Here is a 19773-nt window from a genome sequence, read left to right as displayed (position 1 = left end):
GAGAGAGAGCGAGAGAGAGGGGGCAGAGAGAGAAGGTACAGAGAGAGAGGGGAGACAGAGAGAGAGGGGAACAGAGAGAGAGGGGACAGAGAGAGATGGGGACAGAGAGAGGGGGACAGAGAGAGAGGGGGACAGAGAGAGAGGTGGCAGAGAGAGGGGGGGGAGAGAGGGGGGGGGCAGAGAGAGAGAGAGAGAGAGAGAAGGGGACAGAGAGAGGGGACAGAGAGAGAGGGGGGACAGAGAGAGGGGGGGAGAGAGAGGGGGGGGCAGAGACAGAGGGGGGCAGAGAGAGAGAGAGAGAGAAGGGGACAGAGAGAGGGGACAGAGAGAGAGGGGGGGACAGAGAGAGAGGGGCCAGAGAGGGGGGGGGGAACAGAGAGAGAGGGGGACAGAGAGAGAGGGGCCAGAGAGAGAGGGGGGGACAGAGAGAGAGGGGGGCAGAGAGAGAGGGGGACAGAGAGAGGGGAACAGAGAGAGAGGGGCAGAGAGAGAGGGACAGAGAGAGAAGGGGGACAGAGAGAGGCGGACAGAGAGAGAGGAGGGCAGAGAGAGAGGGGGCAGAGAGAGGGGTGGCAGAGAGAGTGGGGGGCAGGGAGAGAGGGGTCAGAGAGCAAGGGGGGGCAGAGAGAGCGCGAGAGAGAGGGGGGAGAGAGAGAGGGAGATAGAGAGAGGGGAGATAGAGAGAGAGGGGAACACAGAGAGAGGGGAACACAGACAGCGGGGGGCAGAGAGAGGGGGGAACAGAGAGAGGGGGACAGAGAGTGGGGAGACAGAGAGGGGGACAGAGAGAGGGGGAGACAGAGAGAGGGGGAAAGGAGAGAGGGGGGACAGAGAATGGGGGGACAGAGAGAGAGAGAGGGACACATAGAGGGGGGTTAGAGAGAGGGGGCGACAGAGAGAGGGAAGGATAGAGAGAGAGGGGGACAGATAGAGGGGGCAGAGAGAGAGGGGGGACGGGGGGGACAGAGAGTGGCGGGGGACAGAAAGAGGGAGGACAGAGAGAGAGGGGGACAGAGAGAGAGGGGGACGGGGGGACAGAGAGAGAGGGGGACAGAGGGAGTGGGTGACAGAGAGAGATTAGGGCAGAGAGAGAGGGGGCAGAGAGAGAGGGGGAAGAGAGAGAGAGAGAAAAAGAGGGGGGCAGAGAGAGAGGGGGACAGAGAGAGAGGAGGGGGACAGAGAGAGAGAGGGAGACAGAGAGAGAGGTGAACAGAGAGAGAGGGGGACAGAGAGAGAGGGGGGCAGAGAGAGGGGCCAGAGAGAGGGGGGGACAGAGAGAGAGGGAGACAGAGAGAGAGGGGAACAGAGAGAGAGGGGGGACAGAGAGAGGGGGGACAGAGAGAGGGGTGGACAGAGAGGGGGAGGCAGAGAGAGTGGGGACAGAGAGAGAGGGGGACGGGGGGACAGAGAGAGAGGGGGTCAGAGAGAGGGGGACAGAGAGAGAGGGGCAGAGAGAGTGTGGAGCAGAGAGAGGGGGGCAGAGAGAGAGGAACAGAGGGAGTGGGGGGACAGAGAGAGAGAGGGGCAGAGAGAGGGGGCAGAGAGAGAGGGGGAAAGAGAGCGGGGACAGAGAGGGGGGGCAGAGTGGGTGGACAGAGGGATACAGAGAGGGGGGACAGAGAGGGGGGGACAGAGAGAGGGGGACAGAGAGAGAAGTGGACAGAGAGGGGGACAGAGAGAGTGGGGTCAGAGAGAAGGCGACGGGGGGGACAGTGAGAGAGAGGGACAGAGAGAGAAAGGGGACAGAGAGAGAGAGGGACGGGGGGGACAAAGAGAGGCGGGAGACAGAGAGACCTGGACAGAGAGAGAGGGGGGCTGAGAGAGAGAGAAACAGAGAGAGAGGGGAGACAGAGAGAGAGGGGGACAGAGAGGGGGAGGCAGAGAGACGGGGGACAGAGAGGGGGGACAGAGAGGGAAGGAGAGAGAGAGAAGTGGACAGAGAGATGGCAGGACAGAGAGAGAGGGGACAGAGAGAGGGGTCAGAGAGAAGGCGACAGAGGGGAGGGGACAGTGACAGAGAGGGTGGACAGAGAGAGGGTGGACAGAGAGAGAGGGGGACAGAGAGAGAGGGGGGACAGAGAGAGGGGAACACAGAGACAGGGGACAGAGAGAGGGGACAGAGAGGGGGGGACAGAGAGAGAGGGGGGACAGAGAGAGGGGAACACAGAGACAGGGGACAGAGAGAGAGGCGACAGAGAGAGAGAGGGGGGCAGAGAGAGAGGGGGGCAGAGAGAGAGGGGGGCGAGAGAGAGGGAGACAGAGAGACGGGAACTGAGAGAGAGGGTCAGAGAGAGAGTGGAGCAGAGAGAGGGGGCAGGACAATAGGGGACAGAGAGAGGGGTTGTCAGAGAGAGGGGGGACAGAGAGAAGGGGAGGAGAGAGAGAAGGGGATAGAGAGAGAAGGAGGCAGAGAGAGGAGGGCAGAGAGATGGCGACAAGAGAGGATGACAGAGAGAGGGGGACAGAGAGAGAAGGGGGCAGAGAGAGGGGGGCAGAGACAGAGTGGGGCAGAGAGATGGGGCAGACAGAGGGGGGCAGAGAGAGGGGGACAGAGAGTGGGGGAAATAGAGGGTGTCAGAGAGGGGGGACAGAAAGACGGGCACAGAGAGTGGGGGAGATAGAGGGGGACAGAGAGAGAGGGGACAGAGAGAGTGGGGCAGAGAGAGAAGGGGGCAGAGAGAGTGGGACAGAGTGAGGGGGTCAGAGAAAGAGGAGGACAGAGAGGGGGCAGAGAGAGAGGGGAACAGAGAGAGGGGAAAAGATAGAGGCGGGTGGGAGGGAGGGGGGGACAGGGAGAGGTGAAAGAGACAGGGGCACAGAGAGTGGTGGAGATAGAAGGGGACAGAGAGGGGACAGAGAGAGAGGGAACAGAGAGAGTGGGACAGATAGAGGGGTTCAGAGAGAAAGGGGGTCAGAGAGAGAAGGGGACAGAAAGAGGGGAGCAGAGAGAGAGGGGGGCAGAGAGAGGGGGCAGAGAGATGGAGGAACAGAGAGAGGGAGAAAGAGAGGCGGGTGTGAGGGAGAGGGGGACAGAAAGAGGGGCAGGTAGCAGGGGGAGAGGGAGAAAGAGAGGCGGGTGTGAGGGAGAGGGGGACAGAAAGAGGGGCAGGTAGCAGGGGTCAGTGAGTGGGGGACAGGAAGAGAGGGGTACAGAGTGGGGTGAGAGAGGGGGTCAGAGAGTGGGGGAGAGAGAGGGGTACAGAGTGGGGTGGCAGAGGGGTTCAGAGAGAGAGGGGGGATGGAGATAGTAGGGGACAGAGAGAGTGGGGAACAGAGAGAGTGGGGGACAGAGAGAGAGGGGGACAGAAAGTGAGGGCGACAGAGGGGGGGCAGAGAGGGGGGAGAGAGAGGGGGAGAGAGTGAGGGGGCAGAGAGAGAGGGGGACAGAAAGAGGGGGACAGAGATAGAGGCAGGTGGGAGAGAGAGAGGGGTCAGAGAGAGGCTGGTGGGAGAGAGCGTGGGACAGAGAGAGGGGGGCAGAGAGAGAGGGGGCCAAAGAGGGGGGATAGAGGGAAGCGGATGGGAGATGGGGGGGGCAGAGAGAGGGCGACAGACAGAGGGGGGCAGAGAGCGGGGGTGAGAGAGGCAGGTGGGAGAGAGAGGGGGACAGAGAGAAGGGGACAGACAGATGGAGACAGACAGAGGGGGACAGAGAGCGGGGAACAGAGAGATGCGGGTGGGAAAGAGAGGGGGACAGAGAGAGAGGGATCAGAGACAGGGGGACAGAGAGAGGGGTACAGAGAGAGCGTGACAGAGAGAGAGGGGGAAAGAGAGAGAGGGGGACAGAGGGAGGGGGGACAGAGAGACGGTGACAGAGAGGGCGTAGAGAGAGGGCGACAGAGTTAGAGGGACAGAGAAAGGGGGGTCAGAGAGAGGGGGAGAGAGAGAGGGGGAGATAGAGAGGGGGAGAGAGGGGGGAGAGAGAGAGGGGGACAGAGAGAGGGGGACAGAGGGAGGGGGGACAGAGAAGGGGCAGAGAGAGGGAGACAGAGAGAGGAAGGCAGAGAGAGGGGGTGAGAGAGAGGGGGAGATAGAGAGGGGGAGAGAGGGGGGGAGAGAGAGAGGGGGACAGAGAGAGGGGGACAGAGGGAGGGGGGACATAGAAGGGGCGGAGAGAGGGTGACAGAGAGAGGGAGACAGAGAGAGGAAGGCAGAGAGAGGTGGTGAGGAGAGAGGCAGACAGAGAGAGGGGACAGCGTGTGGGGGAGATGGAGGGGGTCAGAGAGAGAGGGACAGAGAGAGAGGGGACATATAGAGGCGGGACAGAGAGGGGGGGACAGAGAGAGGAGGACAGACAGAGGGGGGGACAGAGAGAGAGGGGAACAGAGAGAGAGGGGGACAGAGAGAGAGGGGACAGAGAGAGAGGGGGACAGAGAGAGAGGGGGACAGAGAGAGAGGGGGACAGAGAGATAGGGGGACAGAGAGAGAGGGGAACAGAGAGAGAGGGGGACAGAGAGAGAGGGGGACAGAGAGAGGGGGGACAGAGAGAGAGGGGGACAGAGAGAGAGGGGGGCAGAGAGAGAGAGGGGGACAGAGAGAGAGGGGGAGTGAGAGAGAGGGGGACAGAGAGATAGGGGGACAGAGAGAGGGGGGACAGAGAGAGGGGGGGACAGAGAGAGGGGGGGACAGAGAGAGAGGGGGACAGAGAGATAGGGGGACAGAGAGAGGGGGACAGAGAGAGAGGGGGACAGAGAGAGGGGGGGGACAGAGAGAGAGGGGGACAGAGAGATAGGGGGACAGAGAGAGGGGGGACAGAGAGAGAGGGGGACAGAGAGAGAGGGGGGGACAGAGAGAGAGGGGGACAGAGAGATAGGGGGACAGAGAGAGGGGGGACAGAGAGAGAGGGGGACAGAGAGAGAGGGGGACAGAGAGAGAGGGGGGGACAGAGAGAGAGGGGGACAGAGAGAGAGGGGGACAGAGAGATAGGGGGACAGAGAGAGGGGGGACAGAGAGAGAGGGGGACAGAGAGAGAGGAGGACAGAGAGAGAGGGGGACAGAGAGAAAGGGGGACAGAGAGAGAGGGGGGGACAGAGTGAGAGGGGGACAGAGAGAGAGGGGGACAGAGAGATAGGGGGACAGAGAGAGAGGGGACAGAGAGAGAGGGGGACAGAGAGATAGGGGGACAGAGAGAGGGGGGACAGAGAGAGAGGGGGACAGAGAGAGAGGGGGACAGAGAGAGAGGGGGACAGAGAGATAGGGGGACAGAGAGAGAGGGGGACAGAGAGAGAGGGGGACAGAGAGGGGGGGACAGAGAGAGAGGGGGACAGAGAGAGGGGGACAGAGAGAGAGGGGGAGAGAGAGAGGGGGAGATAGACAGGGGGAGAGAGGGGGGGAGAGAGAGAGGGGGACAGAGAGAGAGGGGGGACAGAGAGAGGGGGGACAGAGAGAGGAGGGACAGAGAGAGGAGGACAGACAGAGGGGGGACAGAGAGGGGGGGGACAGAGAGAGGGGGGGACAGAGAGAGAGGGGGGACAGAGAGAGAGGGGGACAGAGAGAGAGAGACAGAGAGAGGGGGACAGAGAGAGGGGGGACAGAGAGAGGAGAACAGACAGAGGGGGGACAGAGAGAGGGGGGGACAGAGAGAGGGGGGGACAGAGAGAGAGGGGGGACAGAGAGAGAGGGGGACAGAGAGAGGGGGACAGAGAGAGAGGGGGACAGAGAGAGGGGGACAGAGAGAGAGGGGGAGAGAGAGAGGGGGAGATAGAGAGGGGGAGAGAGGGGGGCGAGAGAGAGAGGGGGACAGAGAGAGAGGGGGGACAGAGAGAGGTGGGACAGAGAGAGGGGGAGATAGAGAGGGGGAGAGAGGGGGGGGGAGAGAGAGAGAGGGGGACAGAGAGAGAGGGGGGACAGAGAGAGGGGGGACAGAGAGAGCGAGAAAGAGAGAGGCAGGTGGGAGGGAGGGGAGCAGAGAGAGAGGGGCAGAGAGAGGAGGACAGACAGAGGGGGGGACAGACAGAGGGGGGACAGAGAGAGAGGGGAACAGAGAGAGAGGGGGGCATAGAGGGGGGGACAGAGAGAGGAGGACAGACAGAGGGGGGGACAGACAGAGGGGGGACAGAGAGAGAGGGGACAGAGAGAGAGGGGAACAGAGAGAGAGGGGGGCATAGAGGGGGGGCAGAGAGAGGGGGGAACAGAGAGAGGGAGAAAGAGAGAGGCAGGTGGGAGGGAGGGGAGCAGAGAGAGAGGGGCAGAGAGAGGAGGACAGACAGAGGGGGGGACAGACAGAGGGGGGACAGAGAGAGAGGGGGACAGAGAGAGGGGGGACAGAGAGAGAGGGGGACAGAGAGAGAGGGGGACAGAGAGAGGGGGACAGAGAGAGAGGAGGACAGAGAGAGGGGGGACAGAGAGAGAGGGGGACAGAGAGAGAGGGGGACAGAGAGAGAGGGGGACAGAGAGAGAGGGGGACAGAGAGAGGGGGGACACAGAGAGGGGGAGAGAGAGAGGGGGAGATAGAGAGGGGGAGAGAGGGGGGAGAGAGAGAGGGGGACAGAGAGAGGGGGACAGAGGGAGGGGGGACAGAGAAGGGGCAGAGAGAGGGAGACAGAGAGAGGAAGGCAGAGAGAGGGGGTGAGAGAGAGGGGGAGATAGAGAGGGGGAGAGAGGGGGGGAGAGAGAGAGGGGGACAGAGAGAGGGGGACAGAGGGAGGGGGGACATAGAAGGGGCGGAGAGAGGGTGACAGAGAGAGGGAGACAGAGAGAGGAAGGCAGAGAGAGGGGGTGAGGAGAGAGGCAGACAGAGAGAGGGGACAGCGTGTGGGGGAGATGGAGGGGGTCAGAGAGAGGGACAGAGAGAGAGGGGACATATAGAGGCGGGACAGAGAGGGGGGACAGAGAGAGGAGGACAGACAGAGGGGGGGACAGATAGAGAGGGGAACAGAGAGAGAGGGGGACAGAGAGAGGGGGGACAGAGAGAGGGGGCGACAGAGAGAGAGGGGGACAGAGAGAGAGGGGGACAGAGAGATAGGGGGACAGAGAGAGAGGGGGGACAGAGAGAGAGGGGGACAGAGAGAGAGGGGGACAGAGAGAGGGGGGACAGAGAGAGAGGGGGACAGAGAGAGAGGGGGGGCAGAGAGAGAGAGGGGGACAGAGAGAGAGGGGGAGTGAGAGAGAGGGGGACAGAGAGATAGGGGGACAGAGAGAGGGGGGACAGAGAGAGAGGGGGACAGAGAGAGAGGAGGACAGAGAGAGGGGGGACAGAGAGAGAGGGGGACAGAGAGAGAGGGGGACAGAGAGAGAGCGGGGGACAGAGAGAGAGAGGGACAGAGAGAGGGGGGACAGAGAGAGAGGGGGACAGACAGAGAGGGGGGGACAGAGAGAGAGTGTGACAGAGAGAGAGTGGGACAGAGAGAGAGGGGGACAGAGAGAGAGTGGGACAGAGAGAGGGGGGACAGAGAGAGGGGGGACAGAGAGAGAGGGGGACAGAGAGAGAGGGGGACAGAGAGAGAGGGACAGAGAGAGGGGGACAGAGAGAGGGGGGAAAGAGAGAGAGGGGGACAGAGAGAGAGTGGGACAGAGAGAGGGGGGGACAGAGAGAGAGGGGGACAGAGAGAGAGGGGGAGAGAGAGATAGGGGGACAGAGAGAGGGGGGACAGAGAGAGAGGGGGACAGAGAGAGGGGGGACAGAGAGAGGAGTACAGACAGAGGGGGGACAGAGAGAGAGGGGAACAGGGAGAGAGGGGGACAGAGAGAGGGGGGACAGAGAGAGAGGGGGACAGAGAGAGAGGGGGACAGAGAGAGGGGGACAGAGAGAGAGGGGGAGAGAGAGGGGGGGACAGAGAGAGAGGGGGGACAGAGAGAGGAGGACAGACAGAGGGGGGACAGAGAGAGGGGGGGACAGAGAGAGGGGGGGACAGAGAGAGGGGGACAGAGAGAGGGGGGGACAGAGAGAGAGGGGGGACAGAGAGAGAGAGAGGGACAGAGAGAGGGGGACAGAGAGAGAGGGGGACAGAGAGAAGGGGACAGAGAGAGAGGGGGAGAGAGAGGGGGAGATAGAGAGGGGGAGAGGGGGGGAGAGAGAGGGGGGGACAGAGAGAGAGGGGGGACAGAGAGCGGGGGGACAGAGAGAGGGGGAGATAGAGAGGGGGAGAGGGGGGGGGAGAGAGAGAGAGGGGGACAGAGAGAGAGGGGGGTCAGAGAGAGGGGGGACAGAGAGAGGGAGAAAGAGAGAGGCAGGTGGGAGGGAGGGGAGCAGAGAGAGAGGGGCAGAGAGAGGAGGACAGACAGAGGGGGGGACAGACAGAGGGGGGACAGAGAGAGAGGGGAACAGAGAGAGAGGGGGGCATAGAGGGGGGGACAGAGAGAGGAGGACAGACAGAGGGGGGGACAGACAGAGGGGGACAGAGAGAGAGGGGACAGAGAGAGAGGGGAACAGAGAGAGAGGGGGACAGAGAGAGAGGGGAACAGAGAGAGGGGGGACAGAGAGAGGGGGACAGAGAGAGAGGGGGGCATAGAGGGGGGGCAGAGAGAGGGGGGAACAGAGAGAGGGAGAAAGAGAGAGGCAGGTGGGAGGGAGGGGAGCAGAGAGAGAGGGGCAGAGAGAGGAGGACAGACAGAGGGGGGGACAGACAGAGGGGGGACAGAGAGAGGGGGGGACAGAGAGAGGGGGGACAGAGAGAGAGGGGACAGAGAGAGAGGGGGACAGAGAGAGGGGGACAGAGAGAGAGGAGGACAGAGAGAGGGGGGACAGAGTGAGAGGGGGACAGAGAGAGAGGAGGACAGAGAGAGGGGGGACAGAGAGAGAGGGGGACAGAGAGAGAGGGGGACAGAGAGAGAGGGGGACAGAGAGAGAGGGGGACAGTGAGAGGGGGACAGAGGGAGAGGGGGACAGAGGGAGAGGGGGGACAGAGAGAGAGGGGGACAGAGAGAGGGGGACAGAGGGAGAGGGGGACAGACAGAGGGGGGGACAGAGAGAGAGGGGGACAGAGAGAGGGGGGACAGAGAGAGGGGGGACAGAGAGAGAGGGGGACAGAGAAAGAGGGGGACAGAGAGAGAGTGGGACAGAGAGAGGGGGGACAGAGAGAGGGGGGACAGAGAGAGGGGGGACAGAGAGAGAGGGGGACAGAGAGAGAGGGGGACAGAGAGAGGGGGACAGAGAGAGGGGGGACAGAGAGAGGGGGGACAGAGAGAGGAGGACAGACAGAGGGGGGACAGAGAGAGGGGGGGACAGAGAGAGGGGGGGACAGAGAGAGAGGGGGGACAGAGAGAGGAGGACAGACAGAGGGGGGACAGAGAGAGGGGGGGACAGAGAGAGGGGGACAGAGAGAGGGGGTGACAGAGAGAGAGGGGGGACAGAGAGAGAGGGGGACAGAGAGAGGGGGACAGAGAGAGAGGGGGACAGAGAGAGAGGGGGAGAGAGAGAGGGGGAGATAGAGAGGGGGAGAGAGGGGGGGGGAGAGAGAGGGGGGGACAGAGAGAGAGGGGGGACAGAGAGCGGGGGGACAGAGAGAGGGGGAGATAGAGAGGGGGAGAGGGGGGGGGAGAGAGAGAGAGGGGGACAGAGAGAGGGAGAAAGAGAGAGGCAGGTGGGAGGGAGGGGAGCAGAGAGAGAGGGGCAGAGAGAGGAGGACAGACAGAGGGGGGGACAGACAGAGGGGGGACAGAGAGAGAGGGGAACAGAGAGAGAGGGGGGCATAGAGGGGGGGACAGAGAGAGGAGGACAGACAGAGGGGGGGACAGACAGAGGGGGACAGAGAGAGAGGGGACAGAGAGAGAGGGGAACAGAGAGAGAGGGGGACAGAGAGAGAGGGGAACAGAGAGAGGGGGGACAGAGAGAGGGGGACAGAGAGAGAGGGGGGCATAGAGTGGGGGCAGAGAGAGGGTGGAACAGAGAGAGGGAGAAAGAGAGAGGCAGGTGGGAGGGAGGGGAGCAGAGAGAGAGGGGCAGAGAGAGGAGGACAGACAGAGGGGGGGACAGACAGAGGGGGGACAGAGAGAGGGGGGGACAGAGAGAGGGGGGACAGAGAGAGAGGGGACAGAGAGAGAGGGGGACAGAGAGAGGGGGACAGAGAGAGAGGAGGACAGAGAGAGGGGGGACAGAGAGAGAGGGGGACAGAGAGAGAGGGGGACAGAGAGAGAGGGGGACAGAGAGAGAGGGGGACAGAGAGAGGGGGGACAGAGAGAGAGGGGGACAGAGAGAGGGGGACAGAGAGAGAGGAGGACAGAGAGAGGGGGGACAGAGAGAGAGGGGGACAGAGAGAGAGGGGGACAGAGAGAGAGGGGGACAGAGAGAGAGGGGGACAGAGAGAGAGGGGGACAGAGAGAGGGGGACAGAGGGAGAGGGGGACAGAGGGAGAGGGGGGACAGAGAGAGAGGGGGACAGAGAGAGGGGGACAGAGGGAGAGGGGGACAGACAGAGGGGGGGACAGAGAGAGAGGGGGACAGAGAGAGGGGGGACAGAGAGAGGGGGGACAGAGAGAGAGGGGGACAGAGAGAGGGGGTAACAGAGAGAGAGGGGGACAGAGAGAGAGGGGGGACAGAGAGGGGGGACAGAGAGAGAGGGGGACAGAGAGAGAGGGGAACAGAGAGAGAGGGGGACAGAGAGAGAGGGGGGACAGAGAGAGGGGGGACACAGAGAGAGGGGGGACAGAGAGAGGGGGACAGAGAGAGGGGGACAGAGAGAGAGGGGGACAGAGAGAGGGGGGGAACAGAGAGAGGGGGACAGAGAGAGGGGGTACAGAGAGAGGGGAACAGAGAGGGGGGACAGAGAGAGAGGGGGACAGAGAGTGGGGGGACAGAGAGAGGGGGGACAGAGAGAGGGGGAACAGAGAGAGAGGGGGGACAGAGAGAGGGGGGACAGAGAGAGGGGGACAGAGAGAGAGGGGGAAGAGAGAGAGGGGGACAGAGAGACATAGGCAGAGAGAGATCAGGGCAGAGAGAGTAGGACAGAGTGAGGGGGTGAGAGAGAGAGAGGGGGATAGAGAGAGGGGGGGACAGAGAGGGGGGGACAGAGAGAGGGGGGACAGAGAGAGGGGGACAGAGAGAGGGGGACAGAGAAAGGGGGGCAGAGAGAAGGGGAGATAGAGGGGGTCAGAGAGATGGGCAGAAAAGGCGGAGGTAGAGGGGGTCAGAGAGAGGGGGGATAGAGGGGGACAGAGAGTGGGGGGACAGAGAGAGGGGGGACAGAGAGAGGGGGGACAGAGAGAGGGGGGACAGAGAGAGGGGGGACAGAGAGGGGGGGGACAGAGAGAGGGGGGACAGAGAGAGGGGGACAGAGAGAGGGGCACAGAGAAAGGGGGGCAGAGAGAAGGGGAGATAGAGGGGGTCAGAGAGAGGGGACTGAAAAGGCGGAGGTAGAGGGGGTCAGAGAGAGGGGGGATAGAGGGGGACAGAGAGTGGGGGACAGAGAGAGGGGGGACAGAGAGTGGGGGACAGAGAATGGGCGTCAGAGAAAGGGGTACAGAGTGGAGGTGAGAGAGGGGGTCATATAGTGGGGGGATGGGGGGACAGAGAGAGAGGGGACAGAGAAAGTGGGGGACAGAGAGAGGGGGACAGAGAGGGTGGGGGACAGAGAGAGAGGGGGACAGAAAGAGAGGGACAGAGAGAGGGGGCAGAGAGAGGTGGGCAGAGAGAGGCGGACAGAGAGAGAGGGACAGAGAGAGGGGAGGAAAGAGAGGGGGGACAGAGAGATCTGGACAGAGAGAGGGGGACAGAGAGAGAGGGGGCAGAGAGTGGTAGGACAGAGGGGGGGCAGAGAGAGGGGGGAGACATAGCAAGGGGGTGACAGAGAGAGAGGGGGGACAGAGAGAGGGGGATAAAGAGAGGGGGGGAGAGAGAGAGGGGACAGGGAAAGGGGGCAGAGAGAGGGGGACCGAGAGTGGGGGAGAGAGAGAGGGGTGATAGAGAGAGGAGGACAGAGAGAGGAAGGGGTGTCAGAGAGAGGGGGCAGAGAGGGTGGATAGATAGAGGCAGGACAGAGGGGGGGACAGAGAGAGGAGGGCAGAGATGGGTGACAGAGAGAGAGGACAGAGAGTGGGGGAGATAGAGGTGGCGAGAGAGAGGGGGACAGTGAGAGAGGGACAGAGAGAGGGGGACAGAGAGAGGGGGGCAGAGAGAGAGGGGGCAGAGAGAGAGGGGGACAGAGAGAGAGGGGGACAGAGAGAGGGGGGCAGAGAGAGGGGGACAGGGAGTTGGGAGATACGGGGGACAGAGAGAGAGGGGTAGAGAGAGTTGGAGAGAGTGAGGGGACAGAGAGAGGGCGACAGAGAGTGAGAGGGGAATAGAGAGAGGGGGGACAGAGAGAGGGGGACAGAGAGTGAGAGGGGAATAGAGAGAGAGAGGGGACAGAGACAGGGTGACAGAGAGGGGGGACAGAGAGAGGGGGAGGTAGAGGGGATCACAGAGAGGGATACAGAAAAAGTCGCAGGTAGAGGGGGTGAGAGAGAGGGGTGATAGAGTGGGGGACAGAGAGGGGGGGCAGAGAGTGGGGGACAGAGAGAGGGGTACAGAGTGGGGGTGAGAGAGGAGGTCAGAGAGTGGGGGGATGGAGAGAGTGGGGGACAGAGAGAGAGGGAACAGAGAGAGAGGGGGAAAGAGAGAGGGGGACAGAGAGGGGCGACAGAGAGCGGGGGGATAGAGAGAGGGGGCAGAGGGAGGGAGGCAGAGACAGGGGGACAGAGAGAGGGCGAGATAGAGGGGGACAGAGAGAGAGGGGGGGGACAGAGAGAGGGGGACAGAGAGGAGGAGTACAGAGTGGGGGTGAGAGAGGAGTTCAGAGAGTGGCGGGATGGAGAGAGTGGGGAGCAGAGAGAGAGAGGGGGGACAGAGAGAGGGGGACAGAGCGAGAGGGGGACAGAGAGAGAGGGGACAAAGGGGGGATACAGAGAGGGGCGACTGAGAGAGGGGGATAGAGAGAGGGGGGGATAGAGAGAGGGGGATAGAGAGAGGGGGACAGAAAATGTCGGAGGTTGAGGGGGTCAGAGAGAGGAGGAGATAGAGGGCGACAGAGTGAGGAGGACAGAAAGGGGGACAGAGAGAGGGGTATAAAGTGGAGGTGAGAGAGGGGGTCAGAGATTGGGGGGATGGAGAGAGTTGGGGACAGAGAGAGAGGTGACAGAGAGAGTGGGGGACAGAGAGAGAGAGGGGGACAGATAGAGAGGGGGGACAGAGAGAGGGGGGAACAGACAGGGGGGATAGAGGGAGGGGGACAGAGAGAGAGGGGGACAGAGAGAGGGGGCAGAGGGAGGGCGACAGAGAGAGAAGGACAGAGAGAGGGGGACAGAGAGAGCGGGACAGAGAGAGGCGGGTGGGATAGAGTGCGGGACAGAGGGGGGGGTTCAGAGAGAGGGGGACAGAGAGAGAGGCGTGTGTGAGAGAGAGGGGGTCAGAGAGAGGCGGGTGGGAGGGAGAGCAGGACAGAGATAGAGGGGGAGAGAGAGAGGGGGACAAAGAGGGGTGATAGAAGGAGGCGGGTGAGAGAGAGAGGAGCAGAGAGAGGGGGTCAGAGAGAGGGGGACAGAGAGAGGTGGACAGAGAGAGATGGACAGAGAGAGGGGGACAGAGAGAGGGTGACAGAGATAGAGGGGGACAGAGAGAGGGGGACAGAGAGAGAAGGCACAGAGAGAGGGGGAAAGAGAGAGGGGGACAGAGAGAGTGGTACAGAGAGATGGTTACAGAGTGGGGGCGAGAGAGGGGGTCAGAGAGTGGGGCACAGAGATAGAGGGGACAGAGAGGGTGGGGCAGAGAGGGAGGGGGCAGAGAGAGGGCGAAGAGAGGGGGGACAGAGAGCGGGGGAGACTGAGGGGGAACAGAGAGAGAGTTGGACAGAGAGAGAGGGGGACAAAGAGAGAGGGGGACAGAGAGAGGGGGACAGAGAGAGAGGGGGACAAAGAGAGAGGGGGACAGAGAGAGGGGGACAGAGAGAGAGGGGGACAGAGAGAGGGGGACAGAGAGAGAGGGGGACAAAGAGAGAGGGGGACAGAGAGAGGGGGACAGAGAGAGAGGGGGACAGAGAGAGGGGGGACAGAGAGAGGGGGACAGAGAGAGAGGGGGTCAGAGAGAGGGGGGACAGAGAGAGGGGGACAGAGAGAGTGGGACAGAGAGAGTGGGACAGAGAGATGTTTACAGAGTGGGGGTGAGAGAGGGGGTCAGAGAGTGGGGGGATGGAGAGAGTGGGGCACAGAAATAGAGGGGACAGAGAGGGTGGGGGCAGAGAGGGAGGGGCAGAGAGAGGTCGAAGAGAGGGGGGACAGAGCGCGGGGAGACTGAGGGGGGACAGAGAGAGGGGGACAGAGAGACGGGGACAGAGAGACGGGGGGATTGAGGGGGACAGGGAGACGGCGTCAGAGAGAGAGGGGGACAGAGAGAGAGGGGGACAAAGAGGGGGGATAGAGGGAGACGGGTGGGAGAGAGAGGGGTCAGAGAGTGGGCCAGACAGAGGGGGTCTGAGTGAGTGGGACAGAGAGAGGGCGACAGAGAGAGGGCGAAAGAGAGAGGGGGACAGAGAGACGGGGACAGAGAGAGGGGGACAGAGAGAGGGGGACAGAGAGAGGGGGACAGAGAGAGGGGGACAGAGAGAGGGCGACAGAGAGAGGGCGAAAGAGAGAGGGGGACAGAGAGACGGGGACAGAGAGAGGGGGACAGAGAGAGGGGGACAGAGAGAGGGGGATAGAGAGAGGAGACAGAGAGAGGAGACAGGGAGAGGAGGGTAGAGAGAGAGGTGAGTGTGAGGCGGAGGAGTCAGAGAGAGGCGGGTGGGAGGGAGAGCGGGACAGAGAGAGAGGGAACAGAGAGAGAGGAGAACAAAGAGGGGGGATAGAGGGAGGTGGGTGGGAGAGAGGGAGTCATAGAGAGGGGGACAGAGAGAGGGCGACAGAGAGAAGGCGACAGAGAGAGTGGGTCAGATAGAGGGGGACAGAGAGAGAGGGGGTCAGAGAGAGAGGGGGTCAGAGAGAGAGGGGGTCAGAGAGACGGGGGACAGAGAGAGAGGTGGACAGAGAGAGAGGGGGTCAGAGAGACGGGGGACAGAGAGAGGGGGACAGAGAGAGAGGGGGACAGAGAGAGGGGGGACAGAGAGAGGGGGACAGAGAGAGACGGGGACAGAGGGACGGGGGACAGAGAGATGGGGGACAGAGAGATGGGGACAGAGACGGGGGGACAGAGAGAGAGGGGCGACAGAGAGAGAGGGGGGACAGAGAGAGAGGGGATAAAGATAGAGGGGGACAGAGAGGGGGGACAGAGATTGGGGCCAGAGGGTGGGGGACAGAGAGAGGGGTACAGAGTGGGGGTGAGAGAGTGGGTCAGAGGGTGGTGGGGGACAGAGAGGGGGGGACAGAGAGAGTGGGGAACAGAGAGAGGGGGACAGAGAGGGGGCGAGATAGAGGGGGACAGAGAGAGGGGGTCAGAGAGAGGGGGACAGAGTGAGGGGGCAGAGAGAGAGGGGGACAGAGTGAGTGGGTCAGAGAGAGGCGGGTGGGAGAGAGCGCGGGACAGAGAGCGGGAGGGGGACAGAGAGAGGGGGACAGAGAAAGAGTCTGGTGGGAGAGAGAGGGAGTCAGAGAGAGGCGGGTGGGAGAGTGCGTGGGACAGAGCAAGATGGGAACAGAGAGAGAGGGGGACAAAGAGGGGGGATAGAGGGAGACAGGTGGGAGAGAGAGGGGGACAGAGAGTGCAGGACAGAGAGAGGGGCGACAGAGAGAGGGGCGACAGAGAGAGAGGGGCGACAGAGAGAGGGGGATAGAGAGAGGGGGTTAAAGAGAGGGGAACAGAAAAAGTCGGAGGTAGAGGGGGTCAGAGAGAGGGGGAGATAGAGGGCGACAGAGAGAGGAGGACAGAAAGGGGGACAGAGTGTGGGGGACAGAGACTGGAGGACAGAGAGAGGGGTATAGAGTGGGGGTGAGAGAGGGGGTCAGAGAGAGGCGGGTGGGAGAGAGAGTGGACAGAGAGAGAGGGGAACAGAGAGAGGAGAACAAGGGGGGGATAGATGGAGGTGGGAGAGAGAGGGGGACAGAGAGAGGGCGACAGACAGGGGGTCAGAGACCGGGGAGAGAGAGAGGCGGGTGGTAGAGAGAGGGGGTCATAGAGAGGGTGACAGAGAGAGTGGGTCAGATAGAAGGGGACAGAGAGAGGGGGACAGAGAGAGAGGGGGACAGAGAGAGAGGGACAGATAGAGGGCGACAGAGAGAGTGGGTCAGAGAGAGGGGGACAGAGAGAGAGGGGGGACAGAGAGAGAGAGGGACAGAGAGGGGGGAAGATAGAGGGCGACAGAGAGGGGGACAGAGAGCGGGGGTAAAGAGGGAGGGGGACAGAGAGAGAGGGGGACAAAGGGGGGGATCGAGGGAGATGGGTGGGAGAGAGGGGGGGACAGACAGTGGGTGAGATAGATGGGTTCAGAGAGAGGGGGATAGAGAGAGGGGGTCAGAGAGAGGTGGGTGGGAGGGAGAGCGGGACAGAGAGAGGGCGACAGAGAGAGTGGGTCAGAGAGAGGGGGACAGAGAGAGAGGGGGACAGAGAGAGAGGGGGACAGAGAGGGGGGACAGAGAGAGAGGGAAAAGAGAAATGGGGGACAGAGAAATGGGGGACAGAGTGGGGAGGACAGAGAGGGGGGGACAGAGAAAGGGGGGACAGAGAGAGAGGGGGACAGAGATAGAGCCGAAGAGGACTTTGGTTAGGCCACATTTGGAGTACTGTGTGCAGTTCTGGTCGCCTCACTTTAGGAAAGATGTGGAAGCTTTGGAGAGGGTGCAGAGAAGATTTACCAGGATGTTGCCTGGAATGGAGAGTAGGTCGTACGAGGATAGGTTGAGAGTTCTCGGCCTTTTCTCGTTGGAACGGCGAAGGATGAGGGGTGACTTGATAGAGGTTTATAAGATGATCAGAGGAATAGATAGAGTAGACAGTCAGAAACTTTTTCCCCGGGTACAACAGAGTGTTACAAGGGGACATAAATTTAAGGTGAAGGGTGGAAGGTATAGGGGAGATGTCAGGGGTGGGTTCTTCACCCAGAGAGTGGTGGGGGCATGGAATGCGCTGCCCGTGGGAGTGGTAGAGTCAGATTCATTGGCGACCTTTAAGCGGCATTTGGATAGGTACATGAATGGGTGCTTAATCTAGGATAGAAGTTCGGCACAACATCGTGGGCCGAAGGGCCTGTTCTGTGCTGTATTGTTCTATGTTCTATGTTCTAAGAGAGAGAGAGGCGACAGAGACAGGGGGACAGAGAGAAGGGAACAGAGAGAGGGGGCAGAGAGGGACAGAGAGAGGGGGTCAGAGACAGAGTGTGGGGGACAGAGAGAGAGGACAGAGAGAGGCAGAGAGAGAGAGAGGGGGTTAGATAAAGGGCGACAGAGAGAGGGGGGACAGAGAAAGGGGGGGACTGAGAGAGAGGGGGACAGAGAGAGAGGGGGACAGATAGAGGGGAACAGAGAGAGAGGCGACAGAAAAAGGGGGACAGAGAGAAGGGAACAGAGAGAGGGGGCAGAGAGGGACAGAGAGAGGGGGTCAGAGACAGAGTGTGGGGGACAGAGAGAGAGGACAGAGAGAGGGACAGAGAGAGAGGGGGTCAGATAAAGGGCGACAGAGAGAGGGGGGGACAGAGAGAGGGGGGGACAGAGAGTGGGGGGACAGAGAGGGAAGAGCAGACTGACACCACTCTGTCAATGTAACACACACAGGGAAGAGCAGTCTAACGCCACTCTGTCAATGTAACACACCCAGGGAAGAGCAGACTGACCCCACTCTGTCAATGTAACACACCCAGGGAAGACCAGACTGACCCCACACTGACAATGTAACACACCCAGGAAATAGCAGACTGACAACACTTTGTCTATGTACCCCAGCCAGGGAAGAGCAGACTGACCTCACTCTGTCAATGTAACACACCCAGGAAAGAGCAGACTGAAAACACTCTGTCAATGTAACCCACCCAGGGAAGAGCAGATGGACCCCATCTGACAATGTAACACACCCAGGGAAGATCAAACTGAACCCGCTCTGTCAATGCAGCACACCCAGGGAAGAGAAGACTGACCCCACTCTGTCATTAAAACACACCCAGGGAAGAGCAGACTGCCCCCACTCTGTCAATGTAACACACCCAGGGAAGTGCAGATTGACCCCACTCTGTCAATGTAACGCACCCAAGGAAGAGCAGACTGACCACACTATGTCAATGTAAAACACCCAGGGAAGAGCAGACTGACCTCACTCTGTCAATGTAACACACCCAGGGAAGATCAGACTGACCTCACTCTGTCAATGTAACACACCCAGGGAAGACCAGACTGACTCCACTCTGTCAATGTATCACACCCAGGGAAGATCAGACTGACCTCACTCTGTCAATGTAACACACCCAGGGAAGAGCAGACTGACCGCACTCTGTCAATGTAACACACCCAGGGAAGAGCAGACTGACACCACTCGGTCAATGTAACACACCCAGGGAAGATCAGACTGACTTCACTCGGTCAATGTAACACACCCAGGAAAGAGCAGACTGACTCCATTCGGTCAATGTAACACACCCAGGGAAGATCAGACTGACCTCACTCTGTCAATGTAACACACCCAGGGAAGACCAGACTGACCCCACTCTGTCAATGTAACACACCCAGGGAAGATCAGACTGACCTCACTCTGTCAATGTAACACACCCAGGGAAGAGCAGACTGACCGCACGCTGTCAATTTAACACACCCAGGGAAGAGCAGACTGACCCCACTCTGTCAAAGTAACGCCCCCAGGGAAGAGCAGACTGAACCCACTCTGTCAATGTAACACCCCCAGGGAAGAGCAGATTGGACACACTCTGTCAATGTAACACACCCAGGGAAGACCAGACTAACCCCACTCTGTCAATGTAACTCACAAAGGGAAGAGCAGACTGACCACACACTGTCAATGTTACACACCCAGGGAAGAGCAGACTGACCCCACTCTGTCAATGTAACATACCCAGGGAAAAGCAGACTGACCCCACTCTGTCAATGTAACCCACCCAGCGAAGAGCAGACTGACCCCACTCTGTTAATGTAACCCACCCAGGGAAGATCAAACTGTTTCCACTCTGTCTATGTAACACACCCTGGGTAGAGCAGACTCACCCCACTCTGTCAATGTAACACATCCAGTGAAGAGCAGACTGACCCCACTCTGTCAATGTAAGACACCCAGGGAAGTGCAGACTGCCCCAACTCTGTCAATGTAACACACCCAGGGAAGAGCAGACTAACCCCACTCTGTCAATGTAACACACCCAGGGAAGAGCAGACTGACCCCACTTTGTCAATGTAACTCACAAAGGGAAGTGCAGAATGACCCCACTCTGTCAATGTAACACACACAGGGAAGAGCAGAGTGACCCCACTCTGTTCATGTAACACACCCAGGGAAGCGCAAACTGATTCCACTCTGTCGATATAACACACCCAGGGAAGAGCAGACTCACCCCACTCTGTCAATGTAACCCACCCAGGGAAGGGCAGACTTACCCCATTCTGTCAATCTAACACACCCAGGGAAGTGCAGACTGACCCCACTCTGTCAATGTAACACACACAGGGAAGAGCAGACTGACCCCACTCTGTCAATGTAACACACACAGGGAAGAGGTGGCTGACCCCATTCTGTCAATGTAACACACAGGGAAGAGCAGACTGCCCCCACACTTTCAATGTAACACACCCAGGGAAGAGCAGGCTGACCCCACTCTGTCAATGTAACACACACAGGGAAGAGCAAGCTGACACCATTCTGTCCATGTAACACACCCAGGGAAGAGCAGACTGACACCACTCTGTCATTGTAACACACCCAGGGAAGAGCAGACTGACCCCA

The sequence above is a fragment of the Chiloscyllium punctatum genome, chromosome 47, assembly GCF_047496795.1.
Source record: "Chiloscyllium punctatum isolate Juve2018m chromosome 47, sChiPun1.3, whole genome shotgun sequence".
Classification (NCBI taxonomy): Eukaryota; Metazoa; Chordata; class Chondrichthyes; order Orectolobiformes; family Hemiscylliidae; genus Chiloscyllium; species Chiloscyllium punctatum.
The sequence above is the reverse complement of the archived record's forward strand: the minus strand, read 5'-3'. Positions refer to the sequence as shown.